Genomic DNA, 21,310 nt, shown 5'->3' with positions numbered 1-21,310 from the left:
TTTTTCTTCTTGCTCAGAGAAGCCAAGGGCAGTGTCCACTTCTCTGCCAGCCTGCATGCCAGCCAGCCTGCCTGCCTGCCTCCCTCCCTCCCTTCCTCCCTCCCTCCCACTGACTTGCTGGGAACCTTCTTCCATTCGTTCCCCAGTGAAATGGATCCAAAATCACTGAAAGTCTGCTGCTGGAAAAACAATCTTTTTCCGACGTTTGTCTCTTTTCAAAGTGCAGCGTCTGGATGGAGAAGGGGAGAAAAAAAGAAATAATTTTTTATTTGTATTTTTTTTCGTAAACCCGAAAAATTAATAAATAAATAAATAACGCACGGCCCGGGTGCGGCAAATAAGTCAAATAAATACATGAATAAGGCAAGACACGGTGACCAGTTTGCTTTTATTCACACGCAAACACAATAGCGCCACTTTACAGGGTTTGGTAGTGGAGCGCTACTCTCGTTTTCTCGTCTATTTTTCAACAGCATTGTTTTCCCCGGGTGGGGAAGTGCACCATTCCTGGAGGTACTGCAATACCAGGTTGATGCGTGGAGTGGACAGAGCAAGCTCCTATTCCATCTCCCTGTTCCAAAAATCAATTTAATATATGGTCCCCAGATAGAGGACGTATCAGATATTAAACTGATAAGAACAGATACTACACTTGATCTTAGCCAAAAGGCCGAGAAGCGATAACCCGGGCCCATTCAGAATCAACGCCTCCCGAAGCAATCTACCTGGCTCACCCGGACTTGGGTCTTCCCTCGCACCGTCGCTGGCCGCCTTTCCGCCTCTTTTTCCGACTCCCAGCAAGGGATCAGTATGTCTGGGTGGAAAGGAGGCCCCGGCCTCAGGCCTTCTCCCGGCTCCCAGAGTCCTCCTCGGCTGTCGCCTCATCAGGCGTCACTTAGCATACCCACGTTGTCCTCTTTCTAGAATTTGCATGCCCCGCCCCTTCCTGCGCACTGCTTCCAGACGGCTGGCCAGAAAGCCTGGCAGCCAGGGGATGCTGGGAATCAGCCCAGGATGCCCTGGACAGCTCCCTGACCGGATATGGCCGGCCCCTCACCCTCGCTTGCCGGGGACACTGCTCCCCTGCAGCCTAAGGCCTATAGATAAGGCTTGGCCGTTCGTGGCCGTTCGGGGACGGGCGGGGCGGGCAGAGAAGGAAAAGGACTCTGTATTTTTCTTCTTGCTCAGAGAAGCCAAGGGCAGTGTCCACTTCTCTGCCAGCCTGCATGCCAGCCAGCCTGCCTGCCTGCCTCCCTCCCTCCCTCCCTTCCTCCCTCCCTCCCACTGACTTGCTGGGAACCTTCTTCCATTCGTTCCCCAGTGAAATGGATCCAAAATCACTGAAAGTCTGCTGCTGGAAAAACAATCTTTTTCCGACGTTTGTCTCTTTTCAAAGTGCAGCGTCTGGATGGAGAAGGGGAGAAAAAAAGAAATAATTTTTTATTTGTATTTTTTTTCGTAAACCCGAAAAATTAATAAATAAATAAATAACGCACGGCCCGGGTGCGGCAAATAAGTCAAATAAATACATGAATAAGGCAAGACACGGTGACCAGTTTGCTTTTATTCACACGCAAACACAATAGCGCCACTTTACAGGGTTTGGTAGTGGAGCGCTACTCTCGTTTTCTCGTCTATTTTTCAACAGCATTGTTTTCCCCGGGTGGGGAAGTGCACCATTCCTGGAGGTACTGCAATACCAGGTTGATGCGTGGAGTGGACAGAGCAAGCTCCTATTCCATCTCCCTGTTCCAAAAATCAATTTAATATATGGTCCCCAGATAGAGGACGTATCAGATATTAAACTGATAAGAACAGATTTTTTTTTTTTTTTTTTTTTTTTTTTTTTTTTTGTCCTACCCGTCACACCCTCAGTCAGCAGGTCTGGCCAGTCTGCCACACCCACCGGCCTCGCCCTTCAACCGAGCCGTCTCGCCTGGCCTACTTGCCCAGGGGGTACTAGGCATGGCTTATCTTTTCAGCCAACCCCGGTCTGTCCTGCTACTACCTCCATCCAGCAGCCAACCAGCCCAGCTGAAAGCGGGGAACCAATCCGCAGACAGCCATTAGCTGGTTGGCCTTGTGCCGGTCGGACCTAGGAGGGTTCGCCTGGACAGGGGGGGCGACTTAGCCTTCCAGCCATGCCGTTCGGCCCTGTCGTTCCATCCAAGGTCATCAGCCCGGTTGTCAGCCAAAGTCGGTTGGCACAGCAGCCCAGTCTCGCCTGCTGACCTACGAAAAAAATCGCCATTCAGCCGGTCTGCCAGTCAGCCCCCACTGGGGTACTGCCCAACAGTCCAGCATGCCAGGCTACTAAAAACGTTATGACATTACTGTCATATGCGTAATGACATTGCTGTCATTGTCGATCCGGAACCGAATCTCGTTTCTACGTATTGGGAATATCATTGACACACAAAGTTCAATGAGAACATCCCAACTGACCGCCCTCCCCTAGGGGAGGCAAGTGAAACTACACTTGATCTTAGCCAAAAGGCCGAGAAGCGATAACCCGGGCCCATTCAGAATCAACGCCTCCCGAAGCAATCTACCTGGCTCACCCGGACTTGGGTCTTCCCTCGCACCGTCGCTGGCCGCCTTTCCGCCTCTTTTTCCGACTCCCAGCAAGGGATCAGTATGTCTGGGTGGAAAGGAGGCCCCGGCCTCAGGCCTTCTCCCGGCTCCCAGAGTCCTCCTCGGCTGTCGCCTCATCAGGCGTCACTTAGCATACCCACGTTGTCCTCTTTCTAGAATTTGCATGCCCCGCCCCTTCCTGCGCACTGCTTCCAGACGGCTGGCCAGAAAGCCTGGCAGCCAGGGGATGCTGGGAATCAGCCCAGGATGCCCTGGACAGCTCCCTGACCGGATATGGCCGGCCCCTCACCCTCGCTTGCCGGGGACACTGCTCCCCTGCAGCCTAAGGCCTATAGATAAGGCTTGGCCGTTCGTGGCCGTTCGGGGACGGGCGGGGCGGGCAGAGAAGGAAAAGGACTCTGTATTTTTCTTCTTGCTCAGAGAAGCCAAGGGCAGTGTCCACTTCTCTGCCAGCCTGCATGCCAGCCAGCCTGCCTGCCTGCCTCCCTCCCTCCCTTCCTCCCTCCCTCCCACTGACTTGCTGGGAACCTTCTTCCATTCGTTCCCCAGTGAAATGGATCCAAAATCACTGAAAGTCTGCTGCTGGAAAAACAATCTTTTTCCGACGTTTGTCTCTTTTCAAAGTGCAGCGTCTGGATGGAGAAGGGGAGAAAAAAAGAAATAATTTTTTATTTGTATTTTTTTTCGTAAACCCGAAAAATTAATAAATAAATAAATAACGCACGGCCCGGGTGCGGCAAATAAGTCAAATAAATACATGAATAAGGCAAGACACGGTGACCAGTTTGCTTTTATTCACACGCAAACACAATAGCGCCACTTTACAGGGTTTGGTAGTGGAGCGCTACTCTCGTTTTCTCGTCTATTTTTCAACAGCATTGTTTTCCCCGGGTGGGGAAGTGCACCATTCCTGGAGGTACTGCAATACCAGGTTGATGCGTGGAGTGGACAGAGCAAGCTCCTATTCCATCTCCCTGTTCCAAAAATCAATTTAATATATGGTCCCCAGATAGAGGACGTATCAGATATTAAACTGATAAGAACAGATACTACACTTGATCTTAGCCAAAAGGCCGAGAAGCGATAACCCGGGCCCATTCAGAATCAACGCCTCCCGAAGCAATCTACCTGGCTCACCCGGACTTGGGTCTTCCCTCGCACCGTCGCTGGCCGCCTTTCCGCCTCTTTTTCCGACTCCCAGCAAGGGATCAGTATGTCTGGGTGGAAAGGAGGCCCCGGCCTCAGGCCTTCTCCCGGCTCCCAGAGTCCTCCTCGGCTGTCGCCTCATCAGGCGTCACTTAGCATACCCACGTTGTCCTCTTTCTAGAATTTGCATGCCCCGCCCCTTCCTGCGCACTGCTTCCAGACGGCTGGCCAGAAAGCCTGGCAGCCAGGGGATGCTGGGAATCAGCCCAGGATGCCCTGGACAGCTCCCTGACCGGATATGGCCGGCCCCTCACCCTCGCTTGCCGGGGACACTGCTCCCCTGCAGCCTAAGGCCTATAGATAAGGCTTGGCCGTTCGTGGCCGTTCGGGGACGGGCGGGGCGGGCAGAGAAGGAAAAGGACTCTGTATTTTTCTTCTTGCTCAGAGAAGCCAAGGGCAGTGTCCACTTCTCTGCCAGCCTGCATGCCAGCCAGCCTGCCTGCCTGCCTCCCTCCCTCCCTTCCTCCCTCCCTCCCTCCCTCCCTCCCTCCCTCCCACTGACTTGCTGGGAACCTTCTTCCATTCGTTCCCCAGTGAAATGGATCCAAAATCACTGAAAGTCTGCTGCTGGAAAAACAATCTTTTTCCGACGTTTGTCTCTTTTCAAAGTGCAGCGTCTGGATGGAGAAGGGGAGAAAAAAAGAAATAATTTTTTATTTGTATTTTTTTTCGTAAACCCGAAAAATTAATAAATAAATAAATAACGCACGGCCCGGGTGCGGCAAATAAGTCAAATAAATACATGAATAAGGCAAGACACGGTGACCAGTTTGCTTTTATTCACACGCAAACACAATAGCGCCACTTTACAGGGTTTGGTAGTGGAGCGCTACTCTCGTTTTCTCGTCTATTTTTCAACAGCATTGTTTTCCCCGGGTGGGGAAGTGCACCATTCCTGGAGGTACTGCAATACCAGGTTGATGCGTGGAGTGGACAGAGCAAGCTCCTATTCCATCTCCCTGTTCCAAAAATCAATTTAATATATGGTCCCCAGATAGAGGACGTATCAGATATTAAACTGATAAGAACAGATACTACACTTGATCTTAGCCAAAAGGCCGAGAAGCGATAACCCGGGCCCATTCAGAATCAACGCCTCCCGAAGCAATCTACCTGGCTCACCCGGACTTGGGTCTTCCCTCGCACCGTCGCTGGCCGCCTTTCCGCCTCTTTTTCCGACTCCCAGCAAGGGATCAGTATGTCTGGGTGGAAAGGAGGCCCCGGCCTCAGGCCTTCTCCCGGCTCCCAGAGTCCTCCTCGGCTGTCGCCTCATCAGGCGTCACTTAGCATACACACGTTGTCCTCTTTCTAGAATTTGCATGCCCCGCCCCTTCCTGCGCACTGCTTCCAGACGGCTGGCCAGAAAGCCTGGCAGCCAGGGGATGCTGGGAATCAGCCCAGGATGCCCTGGACAGCTCCCTGACCGGATATGGCCGGCCCCTCACCCTCGCTTGCCGGGGACACTGCTCCCCTGCAGCCTAAGGCCTTTAGATAAGGCTTGGCCGTTCGTGGCCGTTCGGGGACGGGCGGGGCGGGCAGAGAAGGAAAAGGACTCTGTATTTTTCTTCTTGCTCAGAGAAGCCAAGGGCAGTGTCCACTTCTCTGCCAGCCTGCATGCCAGCCAGCCTGCCTGCCTGCCTCCCTCCCTCCCTTCCTCCCTCCCTCCCACTGACTTGCTGGGAACCTTCTTCCATTCGTTCCCCAGTGAAATGGATCCAAAATCACTGAAAGTCTGCTGCTGGAAAAACAATCTTTTTCCGACGTTTGTCTCTTTTCAAAGTGCAGCGTCTGGATGGAGAAGGGGAGAAAAAAAGAAATAATTTTTTATTTGTATTTTTTTTCGTAAACCCGAAAAATTAATAAATAAATAAATAACGCACGGCCCGGGTGCGGCAAATAAGTCAAATAAATACATGAATAAGGCAAGACACGGTGACCAGTTTGCTTTTATTCACACGCAAACACAATAGCGCCACTTTACAGGGTTTGGTAGTGGAGCGCTACTCTCGTTTTCTCGTCTATTTTTCAACAGCATTGTTTTCCCCGGGTGGGGAAGTGCACCATTCCTGGAGGTACTGCAATACCAGGTTGATGCGTGGAGTGGACAGAGCAAGCTCCTATTCCATCTCCCTGTTCCAAAAATCAATTTAATATATGGTCCCCAGATAGAGGACGTATCAGATATTAAACTGATAAGAACAGATACTACACTTGATCTTAGCCAAAAGGCCGAGAAGCGATAACCCGGGCCCATTCAGAATCAACGCCTCCCGAAGCAATCTACCTGGCTCACCCGGACTTGGGTCTTCCCTCGCACCGTCGCTGGCCGCCTTTCCGCCTCTTTTTCCGACTCCCAGCAAGGGATCAGTATGTCTGGGTGGAAAGGAGGCCCCGGCCTCAGGCCTTCTCCCGGCTCCCAGAGTCCTCCTCGGCTGTCGCCTCATCAGGCGTCACTTAGCATACCCACGTTGTCCTCTTTCTAGAATTTGCATGCCCCGCCCCTTCCTGCGCACTGCTTCCAGACGGCTGGCCAGAAAGCCTGGCAGCCAGGGGATGCTGGGAATCAGCCCAGGATGCCCTGGACAGCTCCCTGACCGGATATGGCCGGCCCCTCACCCTCGCTTGCCGGGGACACTGCTCCCCTGCAGCCTAAGGCCTATAGATAAGGCTTGGCCGTTCGTGGCCGTTCGGGGACGGGCGGGGCGGGCAGAGAAGGAAAAGGACTCTGTATTTTTCTTCTTGCTCAGAGAAGCCAAGGGCAGTGTCCACTTCTCTGCCAGCCTGCATGCCAGCCAGCCTGCCTGCCTGCCTCCCTCCCTCCCTTCCTCCCTCCCTCCCTCCCTCCCTCCCTCCCTCCCTCCCACTGACTTGCTGGGAACCTTCTTCCATTCGTTCCCCAGTGAAATGGATCCAAAATCACTGAAAGTCTGCTGCTGGAAAAACAATCTTTTTCCGACGTTTGTCTCTTTTCAAAGTGCAGCGTCTGGATGGAGAAGGGGAGAAAAAAAGAAATAATTTTTTATTTGTATTTTTTTTCGTAAACCCGAAAAATTAATAAATAAATAAATAACGCACGGCCCGGGTGCGGCAAATAAGTCAAATAAATACATGAATAAGGCAAGACACGGTGACCAGTTTGCTTTTATTCACACGCAAACACAATAGCGCCACTTTACAGGGTTTGGTAGTGGAGCGCTACTCTCGTTTTCTCGTCTATTTTTCAACAGCATTGTTTTCCCCGGGTGGGGAAGTGCACCATTCCTGGAGGTACTGCAATACCAGGTTGATGCGTGGAGTGGACAGAGCAAGCTCCTATTCCATCTCCCTGTTCCAAAAATCAATTTAATATATGGTCCCCAGATAGAGGACGTATCAGATATTAAACTGATAAGAACAGATACTACACTTGATCTTAGCCAAAAGGCCGAGAAGCGATAACCCGGGCCCATTCAGAATCAACGCCTCCCGAAGCAATCTACCTGGCTCACCCGGACTTGGGTCTTCCCTCGCACCGTCGCTGGCCGCCTTTCCGCCTCTTTTTCCGACTCCCAGCAAGGGATCAGTATGTCTGGGTGGAAAGGAGGCCCCGGCCTCAGGCCTTCTCCCGGCTCCCAGAGTCCTCCTCGGCTGTCGCCTCATCAGGCGTCACTTAGCATACCCACGTTGTCCTCTTTCTAGAATTTGCATGCCCCGCCCCTTCCTGCGCACTGCTTCCAGACGGCTGGCCAGAAAGCCTGGCAGCCAGGGGATGCTGGGAATCAGCCCAGGATGCCCTGGACAGCTCCCTGACCGGATATGGCCGGCCCCTCACCCTCGCTTGCCGGGGACACTGCTCCCCTGCAGCCTAAGGCCTATAGATAAGGCTTGGCCGTTCGTGGCCGTTCGGGGACGGGCGGGGCGGGCAGAGAAGGAAAAGGACTCTGTATTTTTCTTCTTGCTCAGAGAAGCCAAGGGCAGTGTCCACTTCTCTGCCAGCCTGCATGCCAGCCAGCCTGCCTGCCTGCCTGCCTCCCTCCCTCCCTTCCTCCCTCCCTCCCTCCCTCCCTCCCTCCCTCCCTCCCTCCCTCCCACTGACTTGCTGGGAACCTTCTTCCATTCGTTCCCCAGTGAAATGGATCCAAAATCACTGAAAGTCTGCTGCTGGAAAAACAATCTTTTTCCGACGTTTGTCTCTTTTCAAAGTGCAGCGTCTGGATGGAGAAGGGGAGAAAAAAAGAAATAATTTTTTATTTGTATTTTTTTTCGTAAACCCGAAAAATTAATAAATAAATAAATAACGCACGGCCCGGGTGCGGCAAATAAGTCAAATAAATACATGAATAAGGCAAGACACGGTGACCAGTTTGCTTTTATTCACACGCAAACACAATAGCGCCACTTTACAGGGTTTGGTAGTGGAGCGCTACTCTCGTTTTCTCGTCTATTTTTCAACAGCATTGTTTTCCCCGGGTGGGGAAGTGCACCATTCCTGGAGGTACTGCAATACCAGGTTGATGCGTGGAGTGGACAGAGCAAGCTCCTATTCCATCTCCCTGTTCCAAAAATCAATTTAATATATGGTCCCCAGATAGAGGACGTATCAGATATTAAACTGATAAGAACAGATTTTTTTTTTTTTTTTTTTTTTTTTTTTTTTTTTGTCCTACCCGTCACACCCTCAGTCAGCAGGTCTGGCCAGTCTGCCACACCCACCGGCCTCGCCCTTCAACCGAGCCGTCTCGCCTGGCCTACTTGCCCAGGGGGTACTAGGCATGGCTTATCTTTTCAGCCAACCCCGGTCTGTCCTGCTACTACCTCCATCCAGCAGCCAACCAGCCCAGCTGAAAGCGGGGAACCAATCCGCAGACAGCCATTAGCTGGTTGGCCTTGTGCCGGTCGGACCTAGGAGGGTTCGCCTGGACAGGGGGGGCGACTTAGCCTTCCAGCCATGCCGTTCGGCCCTGTCGTTCCATCCAAGGTCATCAGCCCGGTTGTCAGCCAAAGTCGGTTGGCACAGCAGCCCAGTCTCGCCTGCTGACCTACGAAAAAAATCGCCATTCAGCCGGTCTGCCAGTCAGCCCCCACTGGGGTACTGCCCAACAGTCCAGCATGCCAGGCTACTAAAAACGTTATGACATTACTGTCATATGCGTAATGACATTGCTGTCATTGTCGATCCGGAACCGAATCTCGTTTCTACGTATTGGGAATATCATTGACACACAAAGTTCAATGAGAACATCCCAACTGACCGCCCTCCCCTAGGGGAGGCAAGTGAAACTACACTTGATCTTAGCCAAAAGGCCGAGAAGCGATAACCCGGGCCCATTCAGAATCAACGCCTCCCGAAGCAATCTACCTGGCTCACCCGGACTTGGGTCTTCCCTCGCACCGTCGCTGGCCGCCTTTCCGCCTCTTTTTCCGACTCCCAGCAAGGGATCAGTATGTCTGGGTGGAAAGGAGGCCCCGGCCTCAGGCCTTCTCCCGGCTCCCAGAGTCCTCCTCGGCTGTCGCCTCATCAGGCGTCACTTAGCATACCCACGTTGTCCTCTTTCTAGAATTTGCATGCCCCGCCCCTTCCTGCGCACTGCTTCCAGACGGCTGGCCAGAAAGCCTGGCAGCCAGGGGATGCTGGGAATCAGCCCAGGATGCCCTGGACAGCTCCCTGACCGGATATGGCCGGCCCCTCACCCTCGCTTGCCGGGGACACTGCTCCCCTGCAGCCTAAGGCCTATAGATAAGGCTTGGCCGTTCGTGGCCGTTCGGGGACGGGCGGGGCGGGCAGAGAAGGAAAAGGACTCTGTATTTTTCTTCTTGCTCAGAGAAGCCAAGGGCAGTGTCCACTTCTCTGCCAGCCTGCATGCCAGCCAGCCTGCCTGCCTGCCTCCCTCCCTCCCTTCCTCCCTCCCTCCCACTGACTTGCTGGGAACCTTCTTCCATTCGTTCCCCAGTGAAATGGATCCAAAATCACTGAAAGTCTGCTGCTGGAAAAACAATCTTTTTCCGACGTTTGTCTCTTTTCAAAGTGCAGCGTCTGGATGGAGAAGGGGAGAAAAAAAGAAATAATTTTTTATTTGTATTTTTTTTCGTAAACCCGAAAAATTAATAAATAAATAAATAACGCACGGCCCGGGTGCGGCAAATAAGTCAAATAAATACATGAATAAGGCAAGACACGGTGACCAGTTTGCTTTTATTCACACGCAAACACAATAGCGCCACTTTACAGGGTTTGGTAGTGGAGCGCTACTCTCGTTTTCTCGTCTATTTTTCAACAGCATTGTTTTCCCCGGGTGGGGAAGTGCACCATTCCTGGAGGTACTGCAATACCAGGTTGATGCGTGGAGTGGACAGAGCAAGCTCCTATTCCATCTCCCTGTTCCAAAAATCAATTTAATATATGGTCCCCAGATAGAGGACGTATCAGATATTAAACTGATAAGAACAGATACTACACTTGATCTTAGCCAAAAGGCCGAGAAGCGATAACCCGGGCCCATTCAGAATCAACGCCTCCCGAAGCAATCTACCTGGCTCACCCGGACTTGGGTCTTCCCTCGCACCGTCGCTGGCCGCCTTTCCGCCTCTTTTTCCGACTCCCAGCAAGGGATCAGTATGTCTGGGTGGAAAGGAGGCCCCGGCCTCAGGCCTTCTCCCGGCTCCCAGAGTCCTCCTCGGCTGTCGCCTCATCAGGCGTCACTTAGCATACCCACGTTGTCCTCTTTCTAGAATTTGCATGCCCCGCCCCTTCCTGCGCACTGCTTCCAGACGGCTGGCCAGAAAGCCTGGCAGCCAGGGGATGCTGGGAATCAGCCCAGGATGCCCTGGACAGCTCCCTGACCGGATATGGCCGGCCCCTCACCCTCGCTTGCCGGGGACACTGCTCCCCTGCAGCCTAAGGCCTATAGATAAGGCTTGGCCGTTCGTGGCCGTTCGGGGACGGGCGGGGCGGGCAGAGAAGGAAAAGGACTCTGTATTTTTCTTCTTGCTCAGAGAAGCCAAGGGCAGTGTCCACTTCTCTGCCAGCCTGCATGCCAGCCAGCCTGCCTGCCTGCCTCCCTCCCTCCCTTCCTCCCTCCCTCCCTCCCTCCCTCCCTCCCTCCCACTGACTTGCTGGGAACCTTCTTCCATTCGTTCCCCAGTGAAATGGATCCAAAATCACTGAAAGTCTGCTGCTGGAAAAACAATCTTTTTCCGACGTTTGTCTCTTTTCAAAGTGCAGCGTCTGGATGGAGAAGGGGAGAAAAAAAGAAATAATTTTTTATTTGTATTTTTTTTCGTAAACCCGAAAAATTAATAAATAAATAAATAACGCACGGCCCGGGTGCGGCAAATAAGTCAAATAAATACATGAATAAGGCAAGACACGGTGACCAGTTTGCTTTTATTCACACGCAAACACAATAGCGCCACTTTACAGGGTTTGGTAGTGGAGCGCTACTCTCGTTTTCTCGTCTATTTTTCAACAGCATTGTTTTCCCCGGGTGGGGAAGTGCACCATTCCTGGAGGTACTGCAATACCAGGTTGATGCGTGGAGTGGACAGAGCAAGCTCCTATTCCATCTCCCTGTTCCAAAAATCAATTTAATATATGGTCCCCAGATAGAGGACGTATCAGATATTAAACTGATAAGAACAGATACTACACTTGATCTTAGCCAAAAGGCCGAGAAGCGATAACCCGGGCCCATTCAGAATCAACGCCTCCCGAAGCAATCTACCTGGCTCACCCGGACTTGGGTCTTCCCTCGCACCGTCGCTGGCCGCCTTTCCGCCTCTTTTTCCGACTCCCAGCAAGGGATCAGTATGTCTGGGTGGAAAGGAGGCCCCGGCCTCAGGCCTTCTCCCGGCTCCCAGAGTCCTCCTCGGCTGTCGCCTCATCAGGCGTCACTTAGCATACACACGTTGTCCTCTTTCTAGAATTTGCATGCCCCGCCCCTTCCTGCGCACTGCTTCCAGACGGCTGGCCAGAAAGCCTGGCAGCCAGGGGATGCTGGGAATCAGCCCAGGATGCCCTGGACAGCTCCCTGACCGGATATGGCCGGCCCCTCACCCTCGCTTGCCGGGGACACTGCTCCCCTGCAGCCTAAGGCCTTTAGATAAGGCTTGGCCGTTCGTGGCCGTTCGGGGACGGGCGGGGCGGGCAGAGAAGGAAAAGGACTCTGTATTTTTCTTCTTGCTCAGAGAAGCCAAGGGCAGTGTCCACTTCTCTGCCAGCCTGCATGCCAGCCAGCCTGCCTGCCTGCCTCCCTCCCTCCCTTCCTCCCTCCCTCCCACTGACTTGCTGGGAACCTTCTTCCATTCGTTCCCCAGTGAAATGGATCCAAAATCACTGAAAGTCTGCTGCTGGAAAAACAATCTTTTTCCGACGTTTGTCTCTTTTCAAAGTGCAGCGTCTGGATGGAGAAGGGGAGAAAAAAAGAAATAATTTTTTATTTGTATTTTTTTTCGTAAACCCGAAAAATTAATAAATAAATAAATAACGCACGGCCCGGGTGCGGCAAATAAGTCAAATAAATACATGAATAAGGCAAGACACGGTGACCAGTTTGCTTTTATTCACACGCAAACACAATAGCGCCACTTTACAGGGTTTGGTAGTGGAGCGCTACTCTCGTTTTCTCGTCTATTTTTCAACAGCATTGTTTTCCCCGGGTGGGGAAGTGCACCATTCCTGGAGGTACTGCAATACCAGGTTGATGCGTGGAGTGGACAGAGCAAGCTCCTATTCCATCTCCCTGTTCCAAAAATCAATTTAATATATGGTCCCCAGATAGAGGACGTATCAGATATTAAACTGATAAGAACAGATACTACACTTGATCTTAGCCAAAAGGCCGAGAAGCGATAACCCGGGCCCATTCAGAATCAACGCCTCCCGAAGCAATCTACCTGGCTCACCCGGACTTGGGTCTTCCCTCGCACCGTCGCTGGCCGCCTTTCCGCCTCTTTTTCCGACTCCCAGCAAGGGATCAGTATGTCTGGGTGGAAAGGAGGCCCCGGCCTCAGGCCTTCTCCCGGCTCCCAGAGTCCTCCTCGGCTGTCGCCTCATCAGGCGTCACTTAGCATACCCACGTTGTCCTCTTTCTAGAATTTGCATGCCCCGCCCCTTCCTGCGCACTGCTTCCAGACGGCTGGCCAGAAAGCCTGGCAGCCAGGGGATGCTGGGAATCAGCCCAGGATGCCCTGGACAGCTCCCTGACCGGATATGGCCGGCCCCTCACCCTCGCTTGCCGGGGACACTGCTCCCCTGCAGCCTAAGGCCTATAGATAAGGCTTGGCCGTTCGTGGCCGTTCGGGGACGGGCGGGGCGGGCAGAGAAGGAAAAGGACTCTGTATTTTTCTTCTTGCTCAGAGAAGCCAAGGGCAGTGTCCACTTCTCTGCCAGCCTGCATGCCAGCCAGCCTGCCTGCCTGCCTCCCTCCCTCCCTTCCTCCCTCCCTCCCTCCCTCCCTCCCTCCCTCCCTCCCACTGACTTGCTGGGAACCTTCTTCCATTCGTTCCCCAGTGAAATGGATCCAAAATCACTGAAAGTCTGCTGCTGGAAAAACAATCTTTTTCCGACGTTTGTCTCTTTTCAAAGTGCAGCGTCTGGATGGAGAAGGGGAGAAAAAAAGAAATAATTTTTTATTTGTATTTTTTTTCGTAAACCCGAAAAATTAATAAATAAATAAATAACGCACGGCCCGGGTGCGGCAAATAAGTCAAATAAATACATGAATAAGGCAAGACACGGTGACCAGTTTGCTTTTATTCACACGCAAACACAATAGCGCCACTTTACAGGGTTTGGTAGTGGAGCGCTACTCTCGTTTTCTCGTCTATTTTTCAACAGCATTGTTTTCCCCGGGTGGGGAAGTGCACCATTCCTGGAGGTACTGCAATACCAGGTTGATGCGTGGAGTGGACAGAGCAAGCTCCTATTCCATCTCCCTGTTCCAAAAATCAATTTAATATATGGTCCCCAGATAGAGGACGTATCAGATATTAAACTGATAAGAACAGATACTACACTTGATCTTAGCCAAAAGGCCGAGAAGCGATAACCCGGGCCCATTCAGAATCAACGCCTCCCGAAGCAATCTACCTGGCTCACCCGGACTTGGGTCTTCCCTCGCACCGTCGCTGGCCGCCTTTCCGCCTCTTTTTCCGACTCCCAGCAAGGGATCAGTATGTCTGGGTGGAAAGGAGGCCCCGGCCTCAGGCCTTCTCCCGGCTCCCAGAGTCCTCCTCGGCTGTCGCCTCATCAGGCGTCACTTAGCATACCCACGTTGTCCTCTTTCTAGAATTTGCATGCCCCGCCCCTTCCTGCGCACTGCTTCCAGACGGCTGGCCAGAAAGCCTGGCAGCCAGGGGATGCTGGGAATCAGCCCAGGATGCCCTGGACAGCTCCCTGACCGGATATGGCCGGCCCCTCACCCTCGCTTGCCGGGGACACTGCTCCCCTGCAGCCTAAGGCCTATAGATAAGGCTTGGCCGTTCGTGGCCGTTCGGGGACGGGCGGGGCGGGCAGAGAAGGAAAAGGACTCTGTATTTTTCTTCTTGCTCAGAGAAGCCAAGGGCAGTGTCCACTTCTCTGCCAGCCTGCATGCCAGCCAGCCTGCCTGCCTGCCTGCCTCCCTCCCTCCCTTCCTCCCTCCCTCCCTCCCTCCCTCCCTCCCTCCCTCCCTCCCTCCCACTGACTTGCTGGGAACCTTCTTCCATTCGTTCCCCAGTGAAATGGATCCAAAATCACTGAAAGTCTGCTGCTGGAAAAACAATCTTTTTCCGACGTTTGTCTCTTTTCAAAGTGCAGCGTCTGGATGGAGAAGGGGAGAAAAAAAGAAATAATTTTTTATTTGTATTTTTTTTCGTAAACCCGAAAAATTAATAAATAAATAAATAACGCACGGCCCGGGTGCGGCAAATAAGTCAAATAAATACATGAATAAGGCAAGACACGGTGACCAGTTTGCTTTTATTCACACGCAAACACAATAGCGCCACTTTACAGGGTTTGGTAGTGGAGCGCTACTCTCGTTTTCTCGTCTATTTTTCAACAGCATTGTTTTCCCCGGGTGGGGAAGTGCACCATTCCTGGAGGTACTGCAATACCAGGTTGATGCGTGGAGTGGACAGAGCAAGCTCCTATTCCATCTCCCTGTTCCAAAAATCAATTTAATATATGGTCCCCAGATAGAGGACGTATCAGATATTAAACTGATAAGAACAGATTTTTTTTTTTTTTTTTTTTTTTTTTTTTTTTTTTGTCCTACCCGTCACACCCTCAGTCAGCAGGTCTGGCCAGTCTGCCACACCCACCGGCCTCGCCCTTCAACCGAGCCGTCTCGCCTGGCCTACTTGCCCAGGGGGTACTAGGCATGGCTTATCTTTTCAGCCAACCCCGGTCTGTCCTGCTACTACCTCCATCCAGCAGCCAACCAGCCCAGCTGAAAGCGGGGAACCAATCCGCAGACAGCCATTAGCTGGTTGGCCTTGTGCCGGTCGGACCTAGGAGGGTTCGCCTGGACAGGGGGGGCGACTTAGCCTTCCAGCCATGCCGTTCGGCCCTGTCGTTCCATCCAAGGTCATCAGCCCGGTTGTCAGCCAAAGTCGGTTGGCACAGCAGCCCAGTCTCGCCTGCTGACCTACGAAAAAAATCGCCATTCAGCCGGTCTGCCAGTCAGCCCCCACTGGGGTACTGCCCAACAGTCCAGCATGCCAGGCTACTAAAAACGTTATGACATTACTGTCATATGCGTAATGACATTGCTGTCATTGTCGATCCGGAACCGAATCTCGTTTCTACGTATTGGGAATATCATTGACACACAAAGTTCAATGAGAACATCCCAACTGACCGCCCTCCCCTAGGGGAGGCAAGTGAAACTACACTTGATCTTAGCCAAAAGGCCGAGAAGCGATAACCCGGGCCCATTCAGAATCAACGCCTCCCGAAGCAATCTACCTGGCTCACCCGGACTTGGGTCTTCCCTCGCACCGTCGCTGGCCGCCTTTCCGCCTCTTTTTCCGACTCCCAGCAAGGGATCAGTATGTCTGGGTGGAAAGGAGGCCCCGGCCTCAGGCCTTCTCCCGGCTCCCAGAGTCCTCCTCGGCTGTCGCCTCATCAGGCGTCACTTAGCATACCCACGTTGTCCTCTTTCTAGAATTTGCATGCCCCGCCCCTTCCTGCGCACTGCTTCCAGACGGCTGGCCAGAAAGCCTGGCAGCCAGGGGATGCTGGGAATCAGCCCAGGATGCCCTGGACAGCTCCCTGACCGGATATGGCCGGCCCCTCACCCTCGCTTGCCGGGGACACTGCTCCCCTGCAGCCTAAGGCCTATAGATAAGGCTTGGCCGTTCGTGGCCGTTCGGGGACGGGCGGGGCGGGCAGAGAAGGAAAAGGACTCTGTATTTTTCTTCTTGCTCAGAGAAGCCAAGGGCAGTGTCCACTTCTCTGCCAGCCTGCATGCCAGCCAGCCTGCCTGCCTGCCTCCCTCCCTCCCTTCCTCCCTCCCTCCCACTGACTTGCTGGGAACCTTCTTCCATTCGTTCCCCAGTGAAATGGATCCAAAATCACTGAAAGTCTGCTGCTGGAAAAACAATCTTTTTCCGACGTTTGTCTCTTTTCAAAGTGCAGCGTCTGGATGGAGAAGGGGAGAAAAAAAGAAATAATTTTTTATTTGTATTTTTTTTCGTAAACCCGAAAAATTAATAAATAAATAAATAACGCACGGCCCGGGTGCGGCAAATAAGTCAAATAAATACATGAATAAGGCAAGACACGGTGACCAGTTTGCTTTTATTCACACGCAAACACAATAGCGCCACTTTACAGGGTTTGGTAGTGGAGCGCTACTCTCGTTTTCTCGTCTATTTTTCAACAGCATTGTTTTCCCCGGGTGGGGAAGTGCACCATTCCTGGAGGTACTGCAATACCAGGTTGATGCGTGGAGTGGACAGAGCAAGCTCCTATTCCATCTCCCTGTTCCAAAAATCAATTTAATATATGGTCCCCAGATAGAGGACGTATCAGATATTAAACTGATAAGAACAGATACTACACTTGATCTTAGCCAAAAGGCCGAGAAGCGATAACCCGGGCCCATTCAGAATCAACGCCTCCCGAAGCAATCTACCTGGCTCACCCGGACTTGGGTCTTCCCTCGCACCGTCGCTGGCCGCCTTTCCGCCTCTTTTTCCGACTCCCAGCAAGGGATCAGTATGTCTGGGTGGAAAGGAGGCCCCGGCCTCAGGCCTTCTCCCGGCTCCCAGAGTCCTCCTCGGCTGTCGCCTCATCAGGCGTCACTTAGCATACCCACGTTGTCCTCTTTCTAGAATTTGCATGCCCCGCCCCTTCCTGCGCACTGCTTCCAGACGGCTGGCCAGAAAGCCTGGCAGCCAGGGGATGCTGGGAATCAGCCCAGGATGCCCTGGACAGCTCCCTGACCGGATATGGCCGGCCCCTCACCCTCGCTTGCCGGGGACACTGCTCCCCTGCAGCCTAAGGCCTATAGATAAGGCTTGGCCGTTCGTGGCCGTTCGGGGACGGGCGGGGCGGGCAGAGAAGGAAAAGGACTCTGTATTTTTCTTCTTGCTCAGAGAAGCCAAGGGCAGTGTCCACTTCTCTGCCAGCCTGCATGCCAGCCAGCCTGCCTGCCTGCCTCCCTCCCTCCCTTCCTCCCTCCCTCCCACTGACTTGCTGGGAACCTTCTTCCATTCGTTCCCCAGTGAAATGGATCCAAAATCACTGAAAGTCTGCTGCTGGAAAAACAATCTTTTTCCGACGTTTGTCTCTTTTCAAAGTGCAGCGTCTGGATGGAGAAGGGGAGAAAAAAAGAAATAATTTTTTATTTGTATTTTTTTTCGTAAACCCGAAAAATTAATAAATAAATAAATAACGCACGGCCCGGGTGCGGCAAATAAGTCAAATAAATACATGAATAAGGCAAGACACGGTGACCAGTTTGCTTTTATTCACACGCAAACACAATAGCGCCACTTTACAGGGTTTGGTAGTGGAGCGCTACTCTCGTTTTCTCGTCTATTTTTCAACAGCATTGTTTTCCCCGGGTGGGGAAGTGCACCATTCCTGGAGGTACTGCAATACCAGGTTGATGCGTGGAGTGGACAGAGCAAGCTCCTATTCCATCTCCCTGTTCCAAAAATCAATTTAATATATGGTCCCCAGATAGAGGACGTATCAGATATTAAACTGATAAGAACAGATACTACACTTGATGATCTTAGCCAAAAGGCCGAGAAGCGATAACCCGGGCCCATTCAGAATCAACGCCTCCCGAAGCAATCTACCTGGCTCACCCGGACTTGGGTCTTCCCTCGCACCGTCGCTGGCCGCCTTTCCGCCTCTTTTTCCGACTCCCAGCAAGGGATCAGTATGTCTGGGTGGAAAGGAGGCCCCGGCCTCAGGCCTTCTCCCGGCTCCCAGAGTCCTCCTCGGCTGTCGCCTCATCAGGCGTCACTTAGCATACCCACGTTGTCCTCTTTCTAGAATTTGCATGCCCCGCCCCTTCCTGCGCACTGCTTCCAGACGGCTGGCCAGAAAGCCTGGCAGCCAGGGGATGCTGGGAATCAGCCCAGGATGCCCTGGACAGCTCCCTGACCGGATATGGCCGGCCCCTCACCCTCGCTTGCCGGGGACACTGCTCCCCTGCAGCCTAAGGCCTATAGATAAGGCTTGGCCGTTCGTGGCCGTTCGGGGACGGGCGGGGCGGGCAGAGAAGGAAAAGGACTCTGTATTTTTCTTCTTGCTCAGAGAAGCCAAGGGCAGTGTCCACTTCTCTGCCAGCCTGCATGCCAGCCAGCCTGCCTGCCTGCCTCCCTCCCTCCCTTCCTCCCTCCCTCCCACTGACTTGCTGGGAACCTTCTTCCATTCGTTCCCCAGTGAAATGGATCCAAAATCACTGAAAGTCTGCTGCTGGAAAAACAATCTTTTTCCGACGTTTGTCTCTTTTCAAAGTGCAGCGTCTGGATGGAGAAGGGGAGAAAAAAAGAAATAATTTTTTATTTGTATTTTTTTTCGTAAACCCGAAAAATTAATAAATAAATAAATAACGCACGGCCCGGGTGCGGCAAATAAGTCAAATAAATACATGAATAAGGCAAGACACGGTGACCAGTTTGCTTTTATTCACACGCAAACACAATAGCGCCACTTTACAGGGTTTGGTAGTGGAGCGCTACTCTCGTTTTCTCGTCTATTTTTCAACAGCATTGTTTTCCCCGGGTGGGGAAGTGCACCATTCCTGGAGGTACTGCAATACCAGGTTGATGCGTGGAGTGGACAGAGCAAGCTCCTATTCCATCTCCCTGTTCCAAAAATCAATTTAATATATGGTCCCCAGATAGAGGACGTATCAGATATTAAACTGATAAGAACAGATACTACACTTGATCTTAGCCAAAAGGCCGAGAAGCGATAACCCGGGCCCATTCAGAATCAACGCCTCCCGAAGCAATCTACCTGGCTCACCCGGACTTGGGTCTTCCCTCGCACCGTCGCTGGCCGCCTTTCCGCCTCTTTTTCCGACTCCCAGCAAGGGATCAGTATGTCTGGGTGGAAAGGAGGCCCCGGCCTCAGGCCTTCTCCCGGCTCCCAGAGTCCTCCTCGGCTGTCGCCTCATCAGGCGTCACTTAGCATACCCACGTTGTCCTCTTTCTAGAATTTGCATGCCCCGCCCCTTCCTGCGCACTGCTTCCAGACGGCTGGCCAGAAAGCCTGGCAGCCAGGGGATGCTGGGAATCAGCCCAGGATGCCCTGGACAGCTCCCTGACCGGATATGGCCGGCCCCTCACCCTCGCTTGCCGGGGACACTGCTCCCCTGCAGCCTAAGGCCTATAGATAAGGCTTGGCCGTTCGTGGCCGTTCGGGGACGGGCGGGGCGGGCAGAGAAGGAAAAGGACTCTGTATTTTTCTTCTTGCTCAGAGAAGCCAAGGGCAGTGTCCACTTCTCTGCCAGCCTGCATGCCAGCCAGCCTGCCTGCCTGCCCTCCCTCCCTCCCTCCCTCCCTCCCTCCCTCCCTCCCTCCCTCCCTCCCACTGACTTGCTGGGAACCTTCTTCCATTCGTTCCCCAGTGAAATGGATCCAAAATCACTGAAAGTCTGCTGCTGGAAAAACAATCTTTTTCCGACGTTTGTCTCTTTTCAAAGTGCAGCGTCTGGATGGAGAAGGGGAGAAAAAAAGAAATAATTTTTTATTTGTATTTTTTTTCGTAAACCCGAAAAATTAATAAATAAATAAATAACGCACGGCCCGGGTGCGGCAAATAAGTCAAATAAATACATGAATAAGGCAAGACACGGTGACCAGTTTGCTTTTATTCACACGCAAACACAATAGCGCCACTTTACAGGGTTTGGTAGTGGAGCGCTACTCTCGTTTTCTCGTCTATTTTTCAACAGCATTGTTTTCCCCGGGTGGGGAAGTGCACCATTCCTGGAGGTACTGCAATACCAGGTTGATGCGTGGAGTGGACAGAGCAAGCTCCTATTCCATCTCCCTGTTCCAAAAATCAATTTAATATATGGTCCCCAGATAGAGGACGTATCAGATATTAAACTGATAAGAACAGATACTACACTTGATCTTAGCCAAAAGGCCGAGAAGCGATAACCCGGGCCCATTCAGAATCAACGCCTCCCGAAGCAATCTACCTGGCTCACCCGGACTTGGGTCTTCCCTCGCACCGTCGCTGGCCGCCTTTCCGCCTCTTTTTCCGACTCCCAGCAAGGGATCAGTATGTCTGGGTGGAAAGGAGGCCCCGGCCTCAGGCCTTCTCCCGGCTCCCAGAGTCCTCCTCGGCTGTCGCCTCATCAGGCGTCACTTAGCATACCCACGTTGTCCTCTTTCTAGAATTTGCATGCCCCGCCCCTTCCTGCGCACTGCTTCCAGACGGCTGGCCAGAAAGCCTGGCAGCCAGGGGATGCTGGGAATCAGCCCAGGATGCCCTGGACAGCTCCCTGACCGGATATGGCCGGCCCCTCACCCTCGCTTGCCGGGGACACTGCTCCCCTGCAGCCTAAGGCCTATAGATAAGGCTTGGCCGTTCGTGGCCGTTCGGGGACGGGCGGGGCGGGCAGAGAAGGAAAAGGACTCTGTATTTTTCTTCTTGCTCAGAGAAGCCAAGGGCAGTGTCCACTTCTCTGCCAGCCTGCATGCCAGCCAGCCTGCCTGCCTGCCTCCCTCCCTCCCTCCCTCCCTCCCTCCCTCCCTCCCTCCCTCCCTCCCTCCCTCCCACTGACTTGCTGGGAACCTTCTTCCATTCGTTCCCCAGTGAAATGGATCCAAAATCACTGAAAGTCTGCTGCTGGAAAAACAATCTTTTTCCGACGTTTGTCTCTTTTCAAAGTGCAGCGTCTGGATGGAGAAGGGGAGAAAAAAAGAAATAATTTTTTATTTGTATTTTTTTTCGTAAACCCGAAAAATTAATAAATAAATAAATAACGCACGGCCCGGGTGCGGCAAATAAGTCAAATAAATACATGAATAAGGCAAGACACGGTGACCAGTTTGCTTTTATTCACACGCA

The 21,310-nt window shown here is 52.6% G+C and overlaps 16 non-coding genes and 3 pseudogenes across 16 annotated transcripts; all 19 read right to left on the bottom strand.

The window, feature by feature from the left end:
• Window positions 1-491: 491 nt before the first annotated feature.
• LOC144765911 (U2 spliceosomal RNA) lies at window positions 492-682 on the bottom strand. The gene has a single exon (XR_013597771.1). It is a non-coding gene; the product is annotated as a U2 spliceosomal RNA (small nuclear RNA).
• A 984-nt stretch (window positions 683-1,666) lies between these two features.
• LOC144764421 (U2 spliceosomal RNA) lies at window positions 1,667-1,886 on the bottom strand (annotated as a pseudogene).
• A 432-nt stretch (window positions 1,887-2,318) lies between these two features.
• On the bottom strand, window positions 2,319-2,509 carry LOC144764509 (U2 spliceosomal RNA). Its single transcript, XR_013596579.1, has one exon. It is a non-coding gene; the product is annotated as a U2 spliceosomal RNA (small nuclear RNA).
• A 980-nt stretch (window positions 2,510-3,489) lies between these two features.
• Window positions 3,490-3,680, bottom strand: LOC144765910 (U2 spliceosomal RNA). The gene has a single exon (XR_013597770.1). It is a non-coding gene; the product is annotated as a U2 spliceosomal RNA (small nuclear RNA).
• A 1,000-nt stretch (window positions 3,681-4,680) lies between these two features.
• On the bottom strand, window positions 4,681-4,871 carry LOC144765909 (U2 spliceosomal RNA). Its single transcript, XR_013597769.1, has one exon. It is a non-coding gene; the product is annotated as a U2 spliceosomal RNA (small nuclear RNA).
• A 980-nt stretch (window positions 4,872-5,851) lies between these two features.
• Window positions 5,852-6,042, bottom strand: LOC144765908 (U2 spliceosomal RNA). Its single transcript, XR_013597768.1, has one exon. It is a non-coding gene; the product is annotated as a U2 spliceosomal RNA (small nuclear RNA).
• Window positions 6,043-7,046: 1,004 nt separating this feature from the next.
• LOC144765907 (U2 spliceosomal RNA) lies at window positions 7,047-7,237 on the bottom strand. Its single transcript, XR_013597767.1, has one exon. It is a non-coding gene; the product is annotated as a U2 spliceosomal RNA (small nuclear RNA).
• A 1,016-nt stretch (window positions 7,238-8,253) lies between these two features.
• Window positions 8,254-8,473, bottom strand: LOC144764420 (U2 spliceosomal RNA; annotated as a pseudogene).
• Window positions 8,474-8,905: 432 nt separating this feature from the next.
• LOC144764508 (U2 spliceosomal RNA) lies at window positions 8,906-9,096 on the bottom strand. The gene has a single exon (XR_013596578.1). It is a non-coding gene; the product is annotated as a U2 spliceosomal RNA (small nuclear RNA).
• Window positions 9,097-10,076: 980 nt separating this feature from the next.
• Window positions 10,077-10,267, bottom strand: LOC144765906 (U2 spliceosomal RNA). The gene has a single exon (XR_013597766.1). It is a non-coding gene; the product is annotated as a U2 spliceosomal RNA (small nuclear RNA).
• A 1,000-nt stretch (window positions 10,268-11,267) lies between these two features.
• On the bottom strand, window positions 11,268-11,458 carry LOC144765905 (U2 spliceosomal RNA). Its single transcript, XR_013597765.1, has one exon. It is a non-coding gene; the product is annotated as a U2 spliceosomal RNA (small nuclear RNA).
• Window positions 11,459-12,438: 980 nt separating this feature from the next.
• LOC144765904 (U2 spliceosomal RNA) lies at window positions 12,439-12,629 on the bottom strand. The gene has a single exon (XR_013597764.1). It is a non-coding gene; the product is annotated as a U2 spliceosomal RNA (small nuclear RNA).
• Window positions 12,630-13,633: 1,004 nt separating this feature from the next.
• Window positions 13,634-13,824, bottom strand: LOC144765903 (U2 spliceosomal RNA). The gene has a single exon (XR_013597763.1). It is a non-coding gene; the product is annotated as a U2 spliceosomal RNA (small nuclear RNA).
• Window positions 13,825-14,840: 1,016 nt separating this feature from the next.
• LOC144764427 (U2 spliceosomal RNA) lies at window positions 14,841-15,061 on the bottom strand (annotated as a pseudogene).
• Window positions 15,062-15,493: 432 nt separating this feature from the next.
• Window positions 15,494-15,684, bottom strand: LOC144764507 (U2 spliceosomal RNA). Its single transcript, XR_013596577.1, has one exon. It is a non-coding gene; the product is annotated as a U2 spliceosomal RNA (small nuclear RNA).
• Window positions 15,685-16,664: 980 nt separating this feature from the next.
• Window positions 16,665-16,855, bottom strand: LOC144765902 (U2 spliceosomal RNA). The gene has a single exon (XR_013597762.1). It is a non-coding gene; the product is annotated as a U2 spliceosomal RNA (small nuclear RNA).
• A 980-nt stretch (window positions 16,856-17,835) lies between these two features.
• On the bottom strand, window positions 17,836-18,029 carry LOC144764304 (U2 spliceosomal RNA). The gene has a single exon (XR_013596488.1). It is a non-coding gene; the product is annotated as a U2 spliceosomal RNA (small nuclear RNA).
• A 980-nt stretch (window positions 18,030-19,009) lies between these two features.
• On the bottom strand, window positions 19,010-19,200 carry LOC144765901 (U2 spliceosomal RNA). The gene has a single exon (XR_013597761.1). It is a non-coding gene; the product is annotated as a U2 spliceosomal RNA (small nuclear RNA).
• Window positions 19,201-20,201: 1,001 nt separating this feature from the next.
• On the bottom strand, window positions 20,202-20,392 carry LOC144765900 (U2 spliceosomal RNA). Its single transcript, XR_013597760.1, has one exon. It is a non-coding gene; the product is annotated as a U2 spliceosomal RNA (small nuclear RNA).
• Between the last annotated feature and the right edge of the window lie 918 nt (window positions 20,393-21,310).

Source organism: Lissotriton helveticus, chromosome 6 (genome assembly GCF_964261635.1).
Source record: "Lissotriton helveticus chromosome 6, aLisHel1.1, whole genome shotgun sequence".
In the NCBI taxonomy this organism is placed as follows: Eukaryota; Metazoa; Chordata; class Amphibia; order Caudata; family Salamandridae; genus Lissotriton; species Lissotriton helveticus.
This window is presented reverse-complemented; position numbering and strand designations above follow the sequence as displayed.